The sequence below is a fragment of the Plecotus auritus genome (assembly GCF_963455305.1).
Source record: "Plecotus auritus genome assembly, chromosome: 2".
NCBI lineage: Eukaryota > Metazoa > Chordata > Mammalia > Chiroptera > Vespertilionidae > Plecotus > Plecotus auritus.
In genome coordinates this window covers 169,896,924-169,915,471 of record NC_137771.1, presented here as the reverse complement: position 1 = coordinate 169,915,471, position 18,548 = coordinate 169,896,924, and the positions used below count along the sequence as shown (strand labels likewise).

The window sequence follows — 18,548 nt, the reverse complement described above, 5'->3', positions numbered from 1 at the left end:
CCTGGCAGACTGGGCTGGGGGATTTGGGAACGGGGGAGAAAGGAGACTTTCCTCAGGCCCCAAGGTGTGGGTGGCAGGGTTCGGGTGGGAGGAGGCCTTCCAGATGGGGATTATTGAGAACGGGTGGGCAAGATGTAGCAAAAGGCGGCAAGTGCTCGGGGAGCTGGGTCTCACCGCTCCAAAGCCGACTGCTGAACGGGACTTCAACCTCCCACCCCTACGCCTGGGTAACGCACACTGGGCCGGCCAGGGGCGAGGGTCGGGCCGGGTCGGGGACAGGGAGGTGCAGGGCGCCCCCTCGCGCTCTTGCGCACGCCTCAGGGCTGGCGACAGAAGCGCCCGCCGCGGCTGGTCCTCTCCACCCCCTCCTCCTTTACGCTCCAGCTCCCCTCCTCTTCTCCCCTCGCTCTCAACTCCTCCCCCACTGCCGATCCCTCCGTCACTCCCCCTCCTGCTCCCTCCGTCCCCTCCTCCCCGTTCTCACCCGCGAGCCGGGTCGGGAGCTAGTTGGAGCGCGAGGACTGCTGCCAGCGCCCAGCTCCGCGGAGCCGGGCGGGTTGGCCGCGCGTCCAGCGGCGGCTTGAGGAGCCCGAGCATAGCGGGCGCGGGCCCGGGTCGGGACCGCACCAGAGTGCTGAGCCCAGAGCCGGAGGCCGTTCCGCGCGGCCGCCCAATTCCCAGACCGGCCGCCAGCCCTCCTGGTTCGCCTCCGCCTCTCTCGAAGCCGGGAGCCACCGGGAACCGGGCACCTGCGCCCGCAACCCGGAGGTGAGTCCCGGGAACCGCGGGCGCTTCCCGTGCGCGGGCTGGGGCTGCAAGTTTCAAACTTCAGCAACTCGGTGGGGAGAGGGGTAGGGGCCAGGGACGCTGGCAATTTGGAACCAGATGGCACAGGCGTCGGGCGGGAGAAGAGGGGGTCCTCGGGCTTCCGCGCCGCCCGCAGACACCTCGACTTGGGCGCTCTCCGCGCTGCCTTTCCCCCCGCCGCCCACTCGCTCCGGGTCCGGCTGTACGGGGTCCTCGCCCGCCCCGGGTCGGCGCGTCTGGGCTGCCCGATGGGAACCCGGGCCCGGCCTGTAAGAAGGGGACGGTGGAATGAATGGCTGGGAGAGAGCGGGGCGGAGGCTCTGAGACCCGCGGAGATGGAGGTTCAGAGAGGACCGGCGAGTCACCCCGGTGCAGGGAGTGTGCGGGCGGGCGGGGTGCGTGGGAATCCGTAGCCCACGCGGAGTGTAAAATCTGTTGCTCGGGGACGTCCCCGCTCCATTCCACCTTCGGGGGGGGGGGGGTTTGTTCCCGGACCCCTGCACGGGCAGGGCCCTGTGGAACCCCAACTCTGCCCTGGCAGGCCCCGGACGCAGCGGCCGGGGAGCCCCGCGTTCCCTCCTGGGCCGGTGGAGAGGGGTGCGGCGGCGGGAACCAGGACGCGAACGGCGATTTCCCGATGTATTTGTCTCATGGTAATTTGTCTTTGTGGTTGGGCTGCCCATTCACTTTCCGCTCACGTCTTGTCGGAGATCCAGCGCGGAGGGAGGGAGCGGGGGGCGCGGGCACTGGGAGGGATGGAGACCAGAGAGGGGATCCGGGACCCGAGCGGGGCGGGAGCCCCGAGGGAGTGGCCGCCGGACCCGCCGAGGGCGAGGGGAGCCTGAGTTGATCCGGCCGAGCCGCGGGCGCCGGCTGCAGAGGGAGGACGGAGTCGGTTCCTTCGCCTACTGCAAACTTTAAACTACAAGGAGGAGCCAGCCACCTGAAGCGCCGTTCTTGCCTCCTTCCCATACCCGGTTGCCCAGTCCTCCGGTCGTAACGCCCGCCCCCCGCGCCCGGCTGCAGTGGGCCCGAGTTTGGACGCGGAGAGGTAGCCGCCGGACTCTGCCCCACCCTGGGAACCTCCCCAGGCTTCCGCGGTGGGAACCCGAGCGGCGGGAGTCGGAGAGCTGCCGGCCCTCGGGATGCGCTCCTCCCGGCCCTGCGTTGTAGCCTATGCAACTGGGATGGGGGCGGGGAAGGGGGGTCTGGAAGCTGGCCTGGGTCTAGACCCCAGCATGATCCCACCTTCCCTGGCCCCACCCGCCATAGTTTCCCCTCAGCCCCTAGAAAATCCAGTCTCCTTCCACATTTCTCAGCCCCCCACCCCACGGCTCCCCACTTCGGCGGCATTCTGCTCTCTAGGCAGAGACTCTCTTCTCCAGCGCCCCCCCCCCCAAAGCCCGCCTCCCAGTCCTCCCCACCCCCATATCCCCCTCATCTTTTAGGCTATTCTCTTCCTTCTCCTTACTTACCCCGACCCCCCTCGCCATTTCTTCTTGACATTAAAAAGTGGCCTCGGCTTTTCTGATCCGGGATAGATGACCTTGAGGAAGGGGCAGAGGGGAACTTGAGTTTGAGAACTGGACCTCCCTAGAAAAAGGGAGCCAGATGAAGAAGCAGCTTGGGAAAAGCTGCAGTACCCTGCCCAATCTAGATTCCCAACCAAGAAGGAAGGGAGAAGGCAGGCGGATAAAATATCAAAGAGAGAGAAGGCTTGCCACTCTGCCACTTAGGGCAGAACAGGCAGGAAGAACCCTTTTGGGAGATCACTCAGGAAGAAGGGCTGCCCCTGGTTGTGCCATGTGGGGAAAGGCATGTGTGTGTGTGTGTGTGTGTGTGTGTGTGTGTGTGTGTGTGTGGTGGGGCAATTTCTTTCTTCTGGGCCCATCTCTGTTCTCTTTCCAGGGAGTCAGGCCCCAGTGTTCCTTCTCCAGAGCTGCAAACAGCCATCATTACCATCACTATGGACATCCTTAAGCACCTGGTGTGCGATGTACCAGCCAGGTTCTGGTAGATACCAGGCTGAGCCCGTGCTAAATTCACCAGCTTTTTTGGGGGGGAGGGTAGGGGGTAGGGGAGTGGGGAGAACATGAACAGAAAAATGCAAAGGCGATGCAAGGCAGCAAGGGCTTGGTGCCAGATGGTGACCCAGGGCTTAGGAGAGGACTGGCTGAGGAAAGCCTGATGACTCCGGTGGGACTGGGAGCTGGGCTTGTGGACTCTGACCCCTTCCCCACCAGCTGTGTGGATAGGGAGGGTGGGACAGGAGAAGGGATGGACAAGGAGGGGCTCCCTTCCCACTCCCAGAGTGGGACTGGACAGGCAAAGAAGCCCAGAGGTCCAGCCTGGCTCTGTGGATTGCCCCCCTCCCCCCCAGCTGGGATTGGAAGAATCACAGAAGACTTTGTCCTAGGGTATCCTTCCTGGCCTGTTTGAAAGTCCCCCTATTAGTTACTTGTTACTGAGGTTCAAAGCTGGAGGAGATTGTCATGTCTGGGCAGTCACAAACTCAAATGCCTACAGAGGGCAGGCAGGTAGCAATGTGCTGATCAAGCAATTTAAAGTGGCTGGGCCTGGGGACAAATGGTTATTCAAAGTCAAACTGGCCAAATAACAATGGTCCAAACAAAACCAATGTGCAGCCCTTGAGCGGTCTGACCCCTATATCTGCAGATTAAGAAATTGTGATTCTACGACGTGATCTCGTCTCTTTGTGTGCACATGTTATCATGTTTCCCTGCACTTTGGGAATTGATTGGAACGCCCCACCAGCCTGGTCCTCCCTCTAACCTGGTGGACCCCCAGCTCACCCTCACTCTCAGGGCCACTAGGACTCTTCTGTGAGAAGATGAGTTCCTTGAGGTCGGGGAGCTGTCTCGTCTTATACAGATCTAGCACTTCATATCCATTGATACAAGATTTTAGATGCAGAGCCAAGATTGGAACTCAGGTCTCATGTCCCTCCCCTCCCTCCTCCACCTCTGGAACGCAGTGGGTGTAAACCAATTTTTTCTTTTAGGAGAAAGAAAAAAAAAATCCAAACATGACTTTTTGCTTCGAATATAGTAAAGCTCTATGCAGGGGTTGAAAGAGAAAAGGCCAGAAGCTCACATAGGTTGTTGGGGGATCCCAAGGAATATCCAGAAAGCCCTGAGCCTCAAATTTTGGTCTAAAAAGGGAAAGAGGAGCTCCAGCAAGGGGGCAGGGGGATGGCAGAGGTTGATGGAGGAGCAGCCTGGCAAGGCTGAAGATTGGTGGATGGAGTGTGTGCACTTGGGAAGAAGATGCTGTCGGGTTGAATTATTTTGAACATCGATCATGACACTCCTGTTCTTAATCTTGGTCACCCTCCTGTATCCCACAGGGAAAGTCAACAAGATAGCAGCTCAGATCACGACTATACAATCAACCAATTCACCACTTTTATTGAGGACTGAGGTGATAGAATGGACACAGAAGGCAAAGGACAAAATCCCTGATTAGAAGTGCTTGTTACCTTGTCATATTGCCTCAAAGGACCCAGAGCTGAGTTCTGCTGCCCCACAGTCAGGTGTTCCCCATGGTTCTCAAGCGCTGATTTTTTTATTGCCTGTAAACCAGGTAGATGAGATAAACAGTGGCCGTAAACTAAGTTGTTTATCTTTTACTGAGCACCTGCTATGTGCCAGGCACTGTGCTAGAAACTATGGATACAACACTAGACAAGTTTTATCTCTGATATCCCTGGATGGAGGTGAATCAGCATGCTAGGAGAGCACAATCACTAGCATTGCCTCAACTTCTAAGATGAAATTTACTGTGGGTTGTTTTTTACCCGTGGGTTTGTCTGGGTGTCCTGACCACTAATGTGGAGTTGTCCAAAGGATTTAGGGGGAGGGCTGAGAGAGCTAGTTGTGTCCCTATTTCCAAGTCCCCTCTGCATGCCTCAGATTCCTCACTCATTAAGTGGGGTTGAACACCTGCCTTGTGCTTGGTGATCTGGGGATGAGAACTATTGGGAGGGAGTATTGGTTATTTATACTTCAGGGTCTGAACCCCAGTGTGTCCTGAGACCATCCTTTGCCTCATTCGGTCACCTTGATTACTAGCTTGTCTTCATCAACTGATGACTTTGTGTAAGTATTGGAAATAACTACCTCCAATGAATGAGTTTTCTTCACATTCATACCTTTGCATTTGAGTTTAGCCATCACTAAGTTGGTCTTATATTTATGGCAAAGCCTAACTAATTTGGTCTTAAATGTATAATAAGAGGCCAAAGCAAGTGTCTTGATGAATGGAGTCTTATTGAGTTGACCGAATTGAGCCTTTCTCTTATGGCGTGTGTGGGTAACCCCTGGATTTCACTGGCATAATGCATACATTTGGAAACTCTTTCTCTCTGAATTTTGGTTTGGTGACATCTGCTCAGCTGAGGAGATGGCTCCGTGGTGGGTAAACTGGAAGGGGATCTCTGTGTATGCCATTCTCTGTCTCCAATGGAAGAATCTCCTTCAAGACTTTCTTTCTGAAGAAATCCCCTTTACAACAGGCTGGAAAGTTAGAGAGTGGCAGGGGAGAGTCCCAGCTGGGAGCAGAGTTCCGAGAGGGAAAGGGGTGCTGACTGCTCTGTGGCCCTGCATGTCACCATCCTGCCCTTCTGCTTTGGTGCTGTGCTTCAGTGAGCGTGAGAGATGAAAACCAAACCTTGCAGAATGCACTCTTTAATTCTTTCCTAGGCTTCAAAGTAGAAAAAAACAAAAACACGAGATGGCACAGTGGGGAAAGCCGGAGGAGGGACCCCTGGGCTGGAGACTGGGCTTGGGAGAGTTTGCCCTTGAGCACATTTCCCATTTCCCCACAGTTGGGCTGCTCACCGTCCTCCACTCTGACTTGAAATAAGAGGCCAAGGATCTCATTGGGGTTTTCCCTGAGCAATGAAAGCTTGGAAGGCAATGCTGTGTGCCGAGTCCTGCCAGGACGGTGTCATGGCAGGGACTCAGCACACAGCATTGCCTTTCTGCATTTGTTAAGGATGACTTCATCAGACTTGCACCTGGAACTCCTCTGAATTTGAAGCCTTGTCAGTATTATCAGAATATCTTTGCATTTGAACCAACAATATCTCTGTGGCCTCTCCTGTGACAGGAAGGGTTGGTTCTGGAGGATGGCTGGTGACCGTCTGTTCCGCCAGTCCCCCGAGGATCAAATTAGAGGAGGTAGGTTTACTTTCCCGAAGGAGGAGGCTGGGTTGGAATCCAGGGCGGCTTCCCCACTAGAGTGCTTCTGCTTAATCCAGACACCCCATCTGTAAAAATGAGGTGTCAGAGGAACCAACCCCACAGGCTCTTTCTGACCATCAAGGCCAGTGGTTTTGGATTAAGATTATAGTCAGTTCTTGATTTCCCAGGAGTGGTTCATTCCCCTTTTTGTGGATTATTTATTATGGATGTTTAGTCTCAAGCCAGTTTCTAATTACTATCTAGCCCCACTGTTTATAACCCCCTGAGTGCCAGTCCCGGCATCTTCAGAGAGTGCATTTTCCCTATCCTCCGTCTGAGCCAAACATCATCTGGAAGGTAAATCTGCCATATATGTGTGTATGTAAATATACTCACATACACCCAGGTATAAACTTAGTGTATGGTTTGATTACCCAGCATCTTGTGTTATCTGCAGCTCTGTTCTTTTGCAAGAGTTGATGTGAGGCAGGCAACCTCAGGGAAACGGCTGATAGGGTAGCAATTTAGATCCATCCCTACTTGCCAGCCCCACTAGTCCACCTGAGCCAAAACTGCCTCCATACTGCCCTGGGCATTGTCCTGAAGGCCCCCCAAAAGCCCCACTTTAAGGAGTACAAAAGAGCTGCTGTTCGCTCTTAATTATTCAGGGATGTATGGCTCCAGTGTGTACATCCCCTGATCCAGGCCTCTTCTTTCCCTTCTTTTGGTGCCTTGAGTAACTCTATCCTGTAATGAGAAGCTGGGAGATCTTATCATTTAATACAAACTTTTGTTTCCAGCAACCTGTTCCCTCTGCTCCTCTTCCCTCAAGGCGCCTGGGAGAAACTCATCCACCCAAAGTAGATTACCTTTAAGGTTTGCACATGGCTCCGTTGGCCCGAGTGTGTTTCTGCCCAAAAGCAGGACAGAGAGGAAAATACCACTAGTTCCAGCTTCTGCAGAGTCAGGTCCCTGTAGATTTATCAGGATCTCGGTTTCCTTCCCTTCTCCCTTTTGTAGACTCACCTGTACTTGCAGTCTGTGGATTCAGCTGATAACTGGGTTCCATCAGGAGTCTCAAGTGGAGAGTAGTGTCCTTGTGGAAAAAGCTCCCAAATAGGCCAGCTCTTAAGGAGCACTTCTGTGAATTGTCCCCCAAAGCTAAGAGTTATTTTCCTGCATAGACCAAGCGTCTTAGGGCCACCTGCTTCCTTTTAGCTTCTTTCTAGCTTCTAGGATGAGTCTCTGTTCACATGCTGGGCTCAGTCTAGAGAGCAAGGCTCCAGTGTCCTCTGTACACTGGTAACAGTAGCCTGGGCCAGCGCAACACGAATTCACTGGTCCCTATTAGAATCACCTGAAGAGCTTTGAAAAACATATAGATGACCAGCCTTATCCTAGACCTCAATGAAGTCAGAATCCCTGAGGATGGACCTAGGCATTGGTATTTTTTCACCTTCTAATATGCAGCCATGATTGAGAGCCACCAACCTAAGTCTTCTTTCCTAGGCTCCACCTGGCCTCACGCCATTGGCATGCAGAATCTCTTCTCCCTCAGCCCTTCCAAAGAGCCAGGTCCTTCCTAATAGGTACTAACTACAGCTCCTGGCATGCAGATCACAGCTACTGTGTGTGTTCCCATGTTCTGAGTTTAATTATTTTCTATTATAAGCTGATTGTGGGAGCTCCTTTCTAGTGTAACTTCCTTTTGGTCATTTTGTCTTAAAGTATTTATGAAAGTAATAGAGGCCTGGCATACAAAATCGTGCATGGGTACAGTCCCTAGGCCTAGCCTGTGATCAGGACCATCTTCCCTGGCTGCCAGCAGCTGGCCTCAGCCCCTGCTGCCACCCACCCAGGTTTCCAGTTTGCCATTGGGCGATGGGAGCCTGATGGCTGGGGGTTGGGGGAGGTACCTGCCTCTGCTGCAGGTTGCCCTCTGTGTGTGGGGCAACCAGCAGGGCGGGGCCTTGCCCTGGCACCTCCCACATCCCCCACCACTCACCCTGGTTGGTTCCCCTTTCACCATCTGGTGCTGGGAGCCTGCAAGCCAGGGGGAGGGATCAAGAGGTTGGCCCTTAGGCTGCTTGCCAGTCCTGCCCCCCCCCCCCCCCGCCCCACCACCACCCACCCCGGTTCCCTCTTCACCATCCAGTGATCGGAGCCTGCCGGCTGTGGAGGAGGAACTGAGAGGGTGTCAGGGGAGTCAGTGCACCTCATAGTGACTGGTCAAGTGGTTGTTCTGGTCATTCTGCCATTATGGTTGCTGGGCTTTTATTATATAGGATATGCAGTCATTCGATATTTTAAAATTGTGATTGTACTGTCTGTGTTCTTTTGTAACCAGCCTTTTATATTTTATAACATATTGTGATAATTTCCCCATGTCTTAAGTATTCTTCTAAAATGGGCTTTTTAATGGCTGCCTGCTATTCCATCATATGGATGTGCCATAATTTATTGAATGAATCCCCTGTGGGTCAGACATCTAGCTTGTAAATCACTTTTTACTATTATATATGATTCTGCAGCAAGCATCCTTGTATATAAATCTCTGCCTATTGAGGATTATTTCCTCATAACAGTTTTTCTAGAGGTGGAATATTTGTACTTTTTAACATGGACCATTTAGACAATTTTGGACTGACTTCCTATAGCAATTAAAAATTGTTGTATTCAGAGCTAAAGAAAACAAATTTTTCACAGAACTCCTCTGAGGCTTCAAACTGGCTATTCTGCCCGACCTGACCTGAAGGTCCAGTCCTTATCTAGCCTCATGCCTAGGCTCTACCTTCAGGTCAATTTCACAGATTGCTGCCTCACCCCTCAGGTGAGCTCCACTCTGCACCCCCTAACCCCAGACTTAAGTTTCTTCTTTTACCTTCTTAGCAGTTTTCTCTTCACACCTCCAGCCCCAGAACTAGCAACACTCAGTGCCCTCAAGCTGTTGTCCCATATACAGCTATTATTTATTGAGCTGTTACTATGTACCAGACAATCTTTGTACATTGATTATCTCTTTTAATCCCCATGTGCCTTTTGTGCAGGTACTATTTTTGTCTCCACTTTCCACATGAGGAAACTGAAACCTTGAGTGAGAAAAACAATTTGCCCAAGGTCACACAGCTAATAAGTAGTAGAGCTGGGATGTAAATCTAGACTGTCTGGCTTCAGAGCCTACACACTTCACCACTACATATACTTCTCTCCATCCTTGGCTCATGCTCCAGCAGCATCCCACGGACGTATACCATGCCTCTCTGCAGCAGAGAAGGGAGGATCTCACATATGAATGGCAGAAGAGGGGGCATGCTATTCATCAAGGCACCCTTTTCCTTTCTACTTCCTTGAATCTGTCCTCACCCCTTTCTCCAGGGATCCCACACCAGAAAACATTTCTTGCCTCCTCACTGACCAGCTGCCAAGATCCCAGCATGCCTTGCAGCTGAGCAGGTCCAAGTTATGACATATCCCTATGACAGCTTCCCACCCAGTTGGAAGCATTTGGATGCTATTTTCCCAGTCTGGATCATAAAGCTGTCAGGGAGGCATGCTATAGTAATGATGGGGGGATAGGCTTCCTGACTTCTGTTGGTTGTCCAATACTGTTTTAAGTGGAGGATCAGATACATTTTTGCGTTCTTGCCTCTATAACATTGTCATTGCCCAGAAGGTAGAGAAATAGTAATGGACCGTCCTTCTGATTTGATTCTGACCATGACCAAGAACTAGGTGATTGTGTGACAGTACTCAAATGAAAGTCACCATGTCAGCCTAGCGTTAATAACAGACAAGGAAAGAAGTGACATGCCAAGAGATCTTCCCTAGACTGTAGAAAGTCTGATTTGGAGAAGTATGATCATATGATTAGGGATCCCAAAGGGGAAGATGTTTTGTGGCAGGTGAGATTCTGAAAAATAAAGCTTCACATTTTTGGCATGACTTGTATGAATCTGAAGTAAGCGAGCTTATCAAATGTGTTGGTGACAAGGCTGTGATGGGCAGCTCCTATAAAAGCTAGAATAAATATTCAAAATGATCTCAGCAGACTGCAATGCTGGGTTTAAACCAACAAGATGAAATTTAACAGGGGCAGATGGAAAGTCGCATTTAGATGGAAGAAATTAATTACTCAAGTTCACAAGGGGGTTGGGGGTGGCGCAGACTTGATTTGGCTGCAGATCCTGAGAAAAAGATCTGAGGGGTTTAATTGTTCACAGGCTTCATAGGAGCTAACAGGGTGATGGGATTGCTCACAGCACCACCATCATCTTCCACCATCTCAGAGATGTGCAGGGTCCAGATTGGGTTCTCTCTGATCACTATGTTCTCATTTCTGGGTGTGTTCAATGGAGGTCATGCAGCATCAGCCACACAAGGTCTGGTGAAAGCAGCCTGTCTGTTTAGAGAGGGAGAAAACCCTGGAGGTCATGGTGGAAGAAGAAATGGACTTCCTATAGAAGAGAACAGAGCTTGTTAATCTGGGAGAACCAGGAATTCCAAAGTGGAAAGTACAAGACGCTGGATTTTTTAGAAGGAGCATCTTCCCAACCAGATGGGTTCCTAGTGAAGCAGCATGGGCTGGCAGTCCTGCTGCCTGAGATGCTATTGGGGCCCTCCCTCTCAAGACAGGTGATCCACCAGGCAGCACACCTCCATCTCTCTGCGGCCCTGAATCTGGAGGACACCACTCGCTTTCCTGATTGCTCTATAGCAGTGGTCAGCAAACCACGGCTCGCGAGCCACATGCAGCTCTTTGGCCCTTTGAGTGTGGCTCTTCCACAAAATACCACGGCCTGGGCAAGTCTATTTTGAAGAAGTGGCATTAGAAGAAGTTTAAGTTTAAAAAATTTGGCTCTCAAAAGAAATTTCAATCGTTGCACTGTTGATATTTGGCTCTTTTGACTAATGAGTTTGCCGACCACTGCTCTAGAGCAGTGGTTCTTAAGGTGAAGTCCCCGACAAGCAGCATCGGCACTGCCAAAACCTGGGAGTTTCATTCTTGGACCAAACCCCAGACCTACTAACTTGGCAATGCCTGGGGTGGTGTCCAATAACCTGTGCTTTAACCAGCCCCCCAGTACTGGAAGGCAATTCCAGCATGTCATAATTATAAGTTTTATCAAAAGGTTGATGAAACTTGGGGGCTCAACAAGGGCTGAGTCACATATGTAATTACCTGTTGAAGTGGCTAGAGGGCACTTCCCCCAAACCTGAATAGGATTATTGTGTACTGCCAGACAGCTCAGGGCATCTCAATCTATATGTTATTGCCTCCTGTTGGCCAAACACCTGAACAGTTGTAGCCTATTCCCCAATCTGACAATGCTTCTGTAAACCCTACCCTTTGAAGTGTATTATCTCCACCTTGCCTTAGGACAAATTGTGTTAATAAAGAGCAAGGGTCCTGAGACAAAGAGAATGAAGAACGAAGAACTTGGAACTTTAGCTCCTTTAGCTGAAGCTCCTCTGACCCCCAATGCCTTTCAAAATTATCTTTCGTCTTTGGACTCTTATTTAATCTACACACAGCCTTTCTCCAAATTGCTGAACCCCTTTGTAATGCTGGGACAAGAACCCCAGCACCCCAGGCCATTCTGATGCATGCCAAAATGGGACACACTGCTTTAGACCACACTAGGTGGTTCTTTCTGTTGTTGGATGTTTGTGGCACTTCTACTACCTGCAGTCCTTTGCTGAGAAAGCTGTGTAGAACCTTGGGAAAAGCATGGGCTTGGGGATGAGACAGACTTGGGTTCAAACGCAGCTTGACTGGTTCTTGGTTGTGGGTTTTGTGTAAATTCTTTTCCCTCTCTGAGCCTTTTTTTTTTTTTTTTTTTTTTTGTACTGTAAAATGAGGGAGGCCTAGTTTAAGGGAGGATTAAATAAAGTGGCATAGCTCATATGGGTGCTCCCTATGGTATCAGGTCATCCTGGGATGGCTCATCGTATTAGCATCAGTGTTGCCTCACCTGCAAAAACCTCTTTCCAAACCCCTAGGCTCCTTTGTATCCCCTCACAGCACCCACCAGCATGGGCTCCCTCAAGTGAGGAGTTGGTTAAGTCTTGGGCTGACAGTTCCCTCCATCCCTGGACAATGGAAATCCAGGGCCACTTTCCTTCCCACCCCTCATCCTTCTGGGGCCCGTGTCCTTGTGAGCGGGAGCAGGTTCATCCCTCCAGTGGACCAAGTCTGGCCAAACTATAGGTTTAGACTCACTGCCCTCCACAGGCAATTCTATCTGCTAAAGCCATCAGTGAAAGATCTTGGGGCCAGGCCATCTCACCGTGGCCTTTAACTTTAAATGGGTAAAAAGCCTGAAATGCTGGTGTCAAGCCAGGTGGGGAATGTGAGTGTGCCCTTCTTGGTGCTGTAAGACTGTGGAGTCACCTGTACCAGTCCCTGCTGAGTGGTCAGCTGGTGGAGGCTTGAGTTCCTCAGAGACAGAAAGCTCATCTCCCCACAGTGTGGCCCATTCAAGTTTAACATGTCTAATAGAAAATTCTTACATTTCTCTGAAGTCTGTGTCTCTTCCTATGAGCTCTATCTCTTCCCCCATGTGACTGGTCAGGCATAGCCAGTCAGTTCATGCCACAGCTTTTCAAATACTGGAAACCAACTGCCTTCTACCTCTTCCCCACTTCCATTAGTTCTTCTCTGACTTGTCTCACCATTTCTGGGCAAGGGACTCTGAACAACCTCCTACTTGTCTTTAATTGAGGTCATCAGGACCAAACCTGGTCCTCCAGGTGAGATCCTGCTAGCCCATCTTCATCAGTCTAGGCACCACACCTGCTATTAATGCAGCCTCAGTTCTGCTCTATTTGTGGCAGCCGCACATGGTCCTTCTGACTTTTACTGAGCTTACATCCAACCAATACTCCCAGGTCACTAATGTAATCTGGTAGTCAGTCCCATCTTCCATTTGTGTCTTTGTGCTTGCATTGGTTTGCTAGGGCAACCATAACGAAGTACCACAAACTGGGTGGCTCAAACAACAGAAGTGTATTGTCTGACAGTCCTGGAGACCAGAAGTCCAAGGTGTTGGCAGGGTTGGTTCCTTCTGAAGAATATAAAGGAGAATCTGTTCCCTGCCTCTCCCCTAACTTCTGGTGGTTTACTGGCAATGTTTGGCATTCCTTGGTTTATAGAAGCATCACCCTGATCTCTACCTTCATGTTTGCATGGCGTTCTCCCTATGGCCTGTCTGTGTCCACATTTCCCCATTTTATAAGAACACCAGTCATATTGAATTAGGAACTACCCTATTCTAGGATGACCTCATCTTAACTAATTACATCTGCAATGATCCTATTTTCAAATAAGGTCTCATTCTGAAGGATTGGAGGTTACAAGTTGAACATATGAGTTTTTTTGGGGAGACACAGTTGAACCCATAATAGTACTGTACTTTTTTTGGTCTTATGTTTGGGATTCTCCATTTTTCCCTAATTCACTTTAGCAGTCCATCTCTCCAGCTGACTGAGATATTTTGGATCCTCCAGTATATCTGCTGTTGCTCCCAATTTCAAATGCTTCCCATACGTTGACCTAAGAGTTTGATAATAGTTACACGTGGTGGGGTAAGTCAGTGCCGTTCAGCACACGCACACTTCCTGCCCAGGGGCCTTTATCCCCTGGTGAGTAATCTTGGGTGCGATTGTGTGACCAGCTTCTTTACCCACTAATTCTACCACCTTCTAGCTTCCCTTTTCTAGCTTGTACACAACAGTTTCAGGAAGAGCCTGTCAGATGTTTTCAAGATCAGTTACATGGGTGAACCCCATTTCCCTCATCTGCCAGCTTGGTGACCCTGTCAGCGGAGAAGAGTTTTGCCTGACAGGAGGACTTCATTACTGAGCTCCCGCTGATCGCATCTCCGCTGCCCTTGCTACGTGCCCACCGCCCTCCGTGCATAGTCTCTTCAGTAATTTTGCTCAGGAGGCACATCACGCTTTCTTCTTTGTGTTTGCAGAAACAACCTCAGACCCCTCTCTGGATGTGTGGCCGGCCTGAGGCCTCCCAGCCCTTCTAGTGCTTGCCAGGATCCTGTCAGGATTCCTGCAAGATCCCCACAGCTGTGCTCGGCCTCATTTGCATGTTTCAAGTCCCTGGGATGTGCACCGAGCCAAGTGGCTTGAACTCATTGGGAGCAGCTGGAGCTTTTGCAGTCCTTTCACCAGCTCCGGCTTCGGCCTCCTCTCTCTTTCCTTTCCGTGGAATCCCTTGCCTGGATGAGAAGCTAGAAGTCAAGCTAGAGACTGTAGGGCCTGCCAGAGAAGTCCCCCAAATCTGTGGACACCATGCTAGTTATCTCTCAACATTCTTTTCCAGCTCCTCCCTTTCTCCAATTTCTCTCATTCCTAAAATCTTTCTTTGTCTCTTCTCTATTCTTGGTCTTTGATTCTGTGAGGGTGAGTGCATATATGAAGGTGAGGTGTGTGCATTGGACTGGCTTCGGGCAGGGCATGAATCAGGGGCAAGGAGGGATGCTAAGGCACAGAAGGCCTCAGGTGCTTTGCTGAGGAGTCTGGCTTGGAAGGCAGCCTGGAGCTGCACAGACCTGGGTTTGAATTCTGGCTCTGCTATTTACTCGTAGGGTGACTTTGGGCAAATTATCTCTCCCCTCTGCGGCTCCATTTCCTCATCTGTAAAGTGGCCATAATACCTTCAGAGGGTAGTTGTGGGAATGGAATTAAATGAGTTCTTTTTAGTAAAGCAGGTCACCTGGAAAAGTTCCTGGGGCCCAAGGGTTCCAAACGATCCGGTCTGCAGAATGGCCTGGTGAGCTGGAGACTGATGTGGTGGGGGGAGAGGGAGGCACCTGGGGAGGGGAGGGGAGGTCACAGACTGGGCCCAGCGTTTGGGTTTGAGGGACAGGACTGCAGTGAGGCCACTGGAATGGAGAAAGAGTGAGTCTAAGAGAAATTGAGAGGAAAGAAGCCCCAGGACCCTGAGCAATTTGCAGAATGGGGTGGAATGTTATGAGGTTTCCTAAAGTTTACTGAGAACTTATGCTGTGCCAGGCCATTTAAAAAGCTGTATGTGTTTTAGCTCATGGGAGCCCTAAGAGCAGCTATGACTTTTTACCCCCATTTTACAGATGGGCTGACTGAGACACAGAGGTATTAGGTAACTAGTAAGGCAACCCCAGGCTTCTGACCTAGGTGGGCCTGCTGCCTCCCAGATCTCTCCACCTTCTGACTGAGGGGCTTTCCTGTTCCCCCTCCCCCTTCATCCATCACATTGCCTCCATCCCGGGCTCCATCCTGCAGGACCACCACACCATCTTCTCATGGTTGGGGGTGGGGTGAGGCTCAAGGCCCTGCCCTTCTCAAGGACACTTCTCAGGGCACCTTTATGAAGCCCACACTCACATCCGTGTCGGCTGTCCTCCTCCCTCCATCACTCTGTAGAGGGAAGAATTTAAGTTAGACTGCAAGAAAGACTTTCTGGGTATGAACTGCAAGAGAAATTAAAACAGCTGATTGAAGACAGCTGTGGCGTGACTTAGCTGGAGGAGGCCTGGGGTGGAGGAGGAGGACTGGGACTTGGGGAAGTGCTGTGTCTCCTGCCTCCTGGACCTTTGGGACCGAGGCTCTGGTGAGGTGCTTCTCTTGGTAAGATGACTGCCACTCCTAATGCACCCGTGGCTTTAATTACACTTCACAGCCTTGTCCTGCTGGGCGAGAGATTGCTCTGAGATTGGCACACTGGGCTAACTGTCTGAAGCGGTTTCCACTTCAGAAACTCCTCTCCTTGAGAGCCAGGACCAGGGAGAAGTCTCCACATAGGCCTGGGGCCTGGGTGGGACAGGGATGGGGAGGGGGGGCAAAGGAGCATGGGGGGCGAGGGGAACTGGCAGAAGGCACAGGCAGCCCAGAGCGGAGGAGTGTTCCAGCCCCGGGAATGAATGCTGGTGGAATTGGCTTTGTGGTCTCAATAACGGCTGCCATGTGTGAGGACCTACTGTGCATGTCTCTCATTTTAGTTCTCATGGAGGCCTATAGAGGGAGATGAGCCGCCAATTTGCACATGAAGAAAGACTTCAGAGAGGATAAGAAACCGTTCTAACATTGTGCGGCCATATAGAGGTAGAGTGGGAGGCCGGATTTGAACCCAGGGCACAGTGAACAGAAAGCAAGTGCTCTTTCCACCTGACAGAGGGCCTCTCCCAGCAGCTGGCTGCCTGCCTGCAGACTCCTGTCAATAAAGAGTGTCAGACAGCCCTAGCTGGTTTGGCTCAGTGGATAGAGCGTCAGCCAGCAGACTGAAGGGTCCCAGGTTTGATTCCTGTCAAGGGCACATGCCTGAGTTGCGGGCTCAATCCCCAGTAGGGGACGTGCAGGAGGCAGTCGATCAATGATTCTCTCTCATCATTGATGTTTCTATCTCTCCCTCCCTCTCCCTTCCTCTCTGAAATCAATAAAAATATATTTTAAAAAAAGAGTGTCAGAGAGAATCAGGGAAATGCACTTGGTGATGGAGGGGAGGTTGGACACAAGGGATTCGTGCATGTTGGGTGTGCAGAGTTTTTCTGATGGAGGCTGTTGAGACTGCAGTTGTTCAGAAGTGCTGTCACTGCTAGGAAGCCCAATGCTCTCGGTTTCTCTGGATCATTCTGCATCCTGAGGAGATGGTGGGAAGCTTTTATGGGAAGCCATTTTACCCTTCCATGACACAGCCTTGGTTTCTGCCCCCCATCCCTGCCCCCAGCCCTGTTCTGGTTCCCATGACTGTGGCTCCCCTGTGACCTTTTAGGGCAGCAGCCTCTGTGCCATCCCAGCCCTCTAGTGACCACTCCCAGGCCTGCACCTCTGCCAGGAGCCTGTGTCCTGGGCACTTTCTGAGCCTCCAATAGGAAAGTTAATCGTGTGTGTGTGTGTGTGTGTGTGTGTGTGTGTGTGTGTGTGGTGTTGTTCATTTCACAGAGGCCTGAGGGGAGTCTGCCACCCTATCACTCTGTTCTGAATTCAGATTCCCCATTCTTGGGCAAAACTCCAGACTCCATCTCCTGTCTTTTGATATGCACAGGGCATCAGGGTAAGTCGATGGCCAGGCTGACCCCTGATGTCCTACAGTCTGCTGTATTGGACCCACACAACCTTGACCTTGCTCATGTGCGACCAGGCTGCACTGACTAGTCAAGGGCATGTACCTTGGTTGTGGGCACATCCCCAGTAGGGGGTATGCAGGAGGCAGCTGATTGATGTTTCTCTCTCATCGATGTTTCTAACTCTCTATCTCTCTCCCTTCTTCTCTGTAAAAAATCAATAAAATATATATATTTTAAAAAAACAACACCTTGTGAAGCACTTGCACTATGGGTAACAATGTTTGCAGTGAACTAGAGAATCATGGCGGCATCTCTGTGTCAGGACCCCTGCAGCCTCAACACCCATATGTGGGTCCACATTCAGCAGGAAGAGCCAGGCCAGGAAAGAGAGGGTGGAGGCTGGCGTTGGTGCCAGGATCCGGCAGCCTGTGGTGTTGCCTGCTCAGTGCTCTGGGCACTAACAGCTCTCATGGTGGTGTAACAGATGGACCTTCTTCAAGTTCACAGACTCGACCCCTCGACCTGCCCTGTCAACCTCTCCGATTCCACCTCGGACTGACTGAATGTCCAATAGTGACAAACATTGACTTGAGCCTTCACCATGTGCCAGGATTGTGCTGGATGCTGCAGAGGTGGGGTGAATAGCGCTGTTCCTTTCAGGAGCTAACAGCTACCAAGCGAGGCAGGGAGCCAATGATCCCACTGAAGTCTGCTGAGCTCTGGGCCACACCCTGCCTGCCCTGGGTGCAGGGCAATCCCTATGGACAGTCTGGGACCCTCATACTCTTTATAGTCTCAGATAATTCATTTTCGCCTGCTCTGGCCTCAGTGACACTGATGATGCTGACACAACCCTTTTTAATGGAGTACTTTACTATTGTCCAGGAACATTTTCTTCTCCCAGAGGCCACAACTTCCCTTTACGGAACCCCATGCCAGACACCGTTCCCATTGCTTTCTGTACATTATCTCATTTGATTCTTAAACCAATAACAAGCAATTCTGCATCTGGTACAGGAGATGAAGAAATTCTCCAGAAAGAATGAGTCCCAGGCTGCACATCTACTAAGAGGCAGTTTCAAGCCCTTGTTTCCATTTGCAGACTCCATGCTCTGTCCCATAATAGCCCGAAGCCTCTGCTGTCAGTGTGAGGATCCTGGGGGAGGTCTGGGGGGCCTGGCCTCTGCCCTGAGCCCTGGAGTTCCGGATGCGCCAAGGACTTCCTGCTGCACACCCAGCAGAGTTAGCCACCCCAGGTTCTTCCCCGTCCCTCCAGGGCAAGCCCTGCCTCTCCTCCCCAGACCTGTGTGGGGGTGGTTGACCTTGAAGACCCCTTACCCAGAGGGCCCACCAGCTGCCGCAGCAGCCTCTCCCTTCTTGGGCAGCTCTCACATGGAGTCATCCCTCCGGCACACTGGAGTATTTTTTAATTTTTATTTATTTATTAAAAATATTTTTATTGACTTCAGAGAAGAAGGGA

The 18,548-nt window shown here is 51.3% G+C and overlaps 1 protein-coding gene across 1 annotated transcript in view; it reads left to right on the top strand.

The window, feature by feature from the left end:
* The first annotated feature begins 508 nt into the window (after nt 1-508).
* SEMA5B (semaphorin 5B) overlaps nt 509-18,548 on the top strand; it is a 122,414-nt gene continuing 104,374 nt past the window's right edge. The window contains exon 1 of the mRNA XM_080655451.1: nt 509-768. The gene's annotated coding sequence lies outside the window, so the exon portion shown is untranslated. The remainder of the gene's footprint in view (nt 769-18,548) is intronic.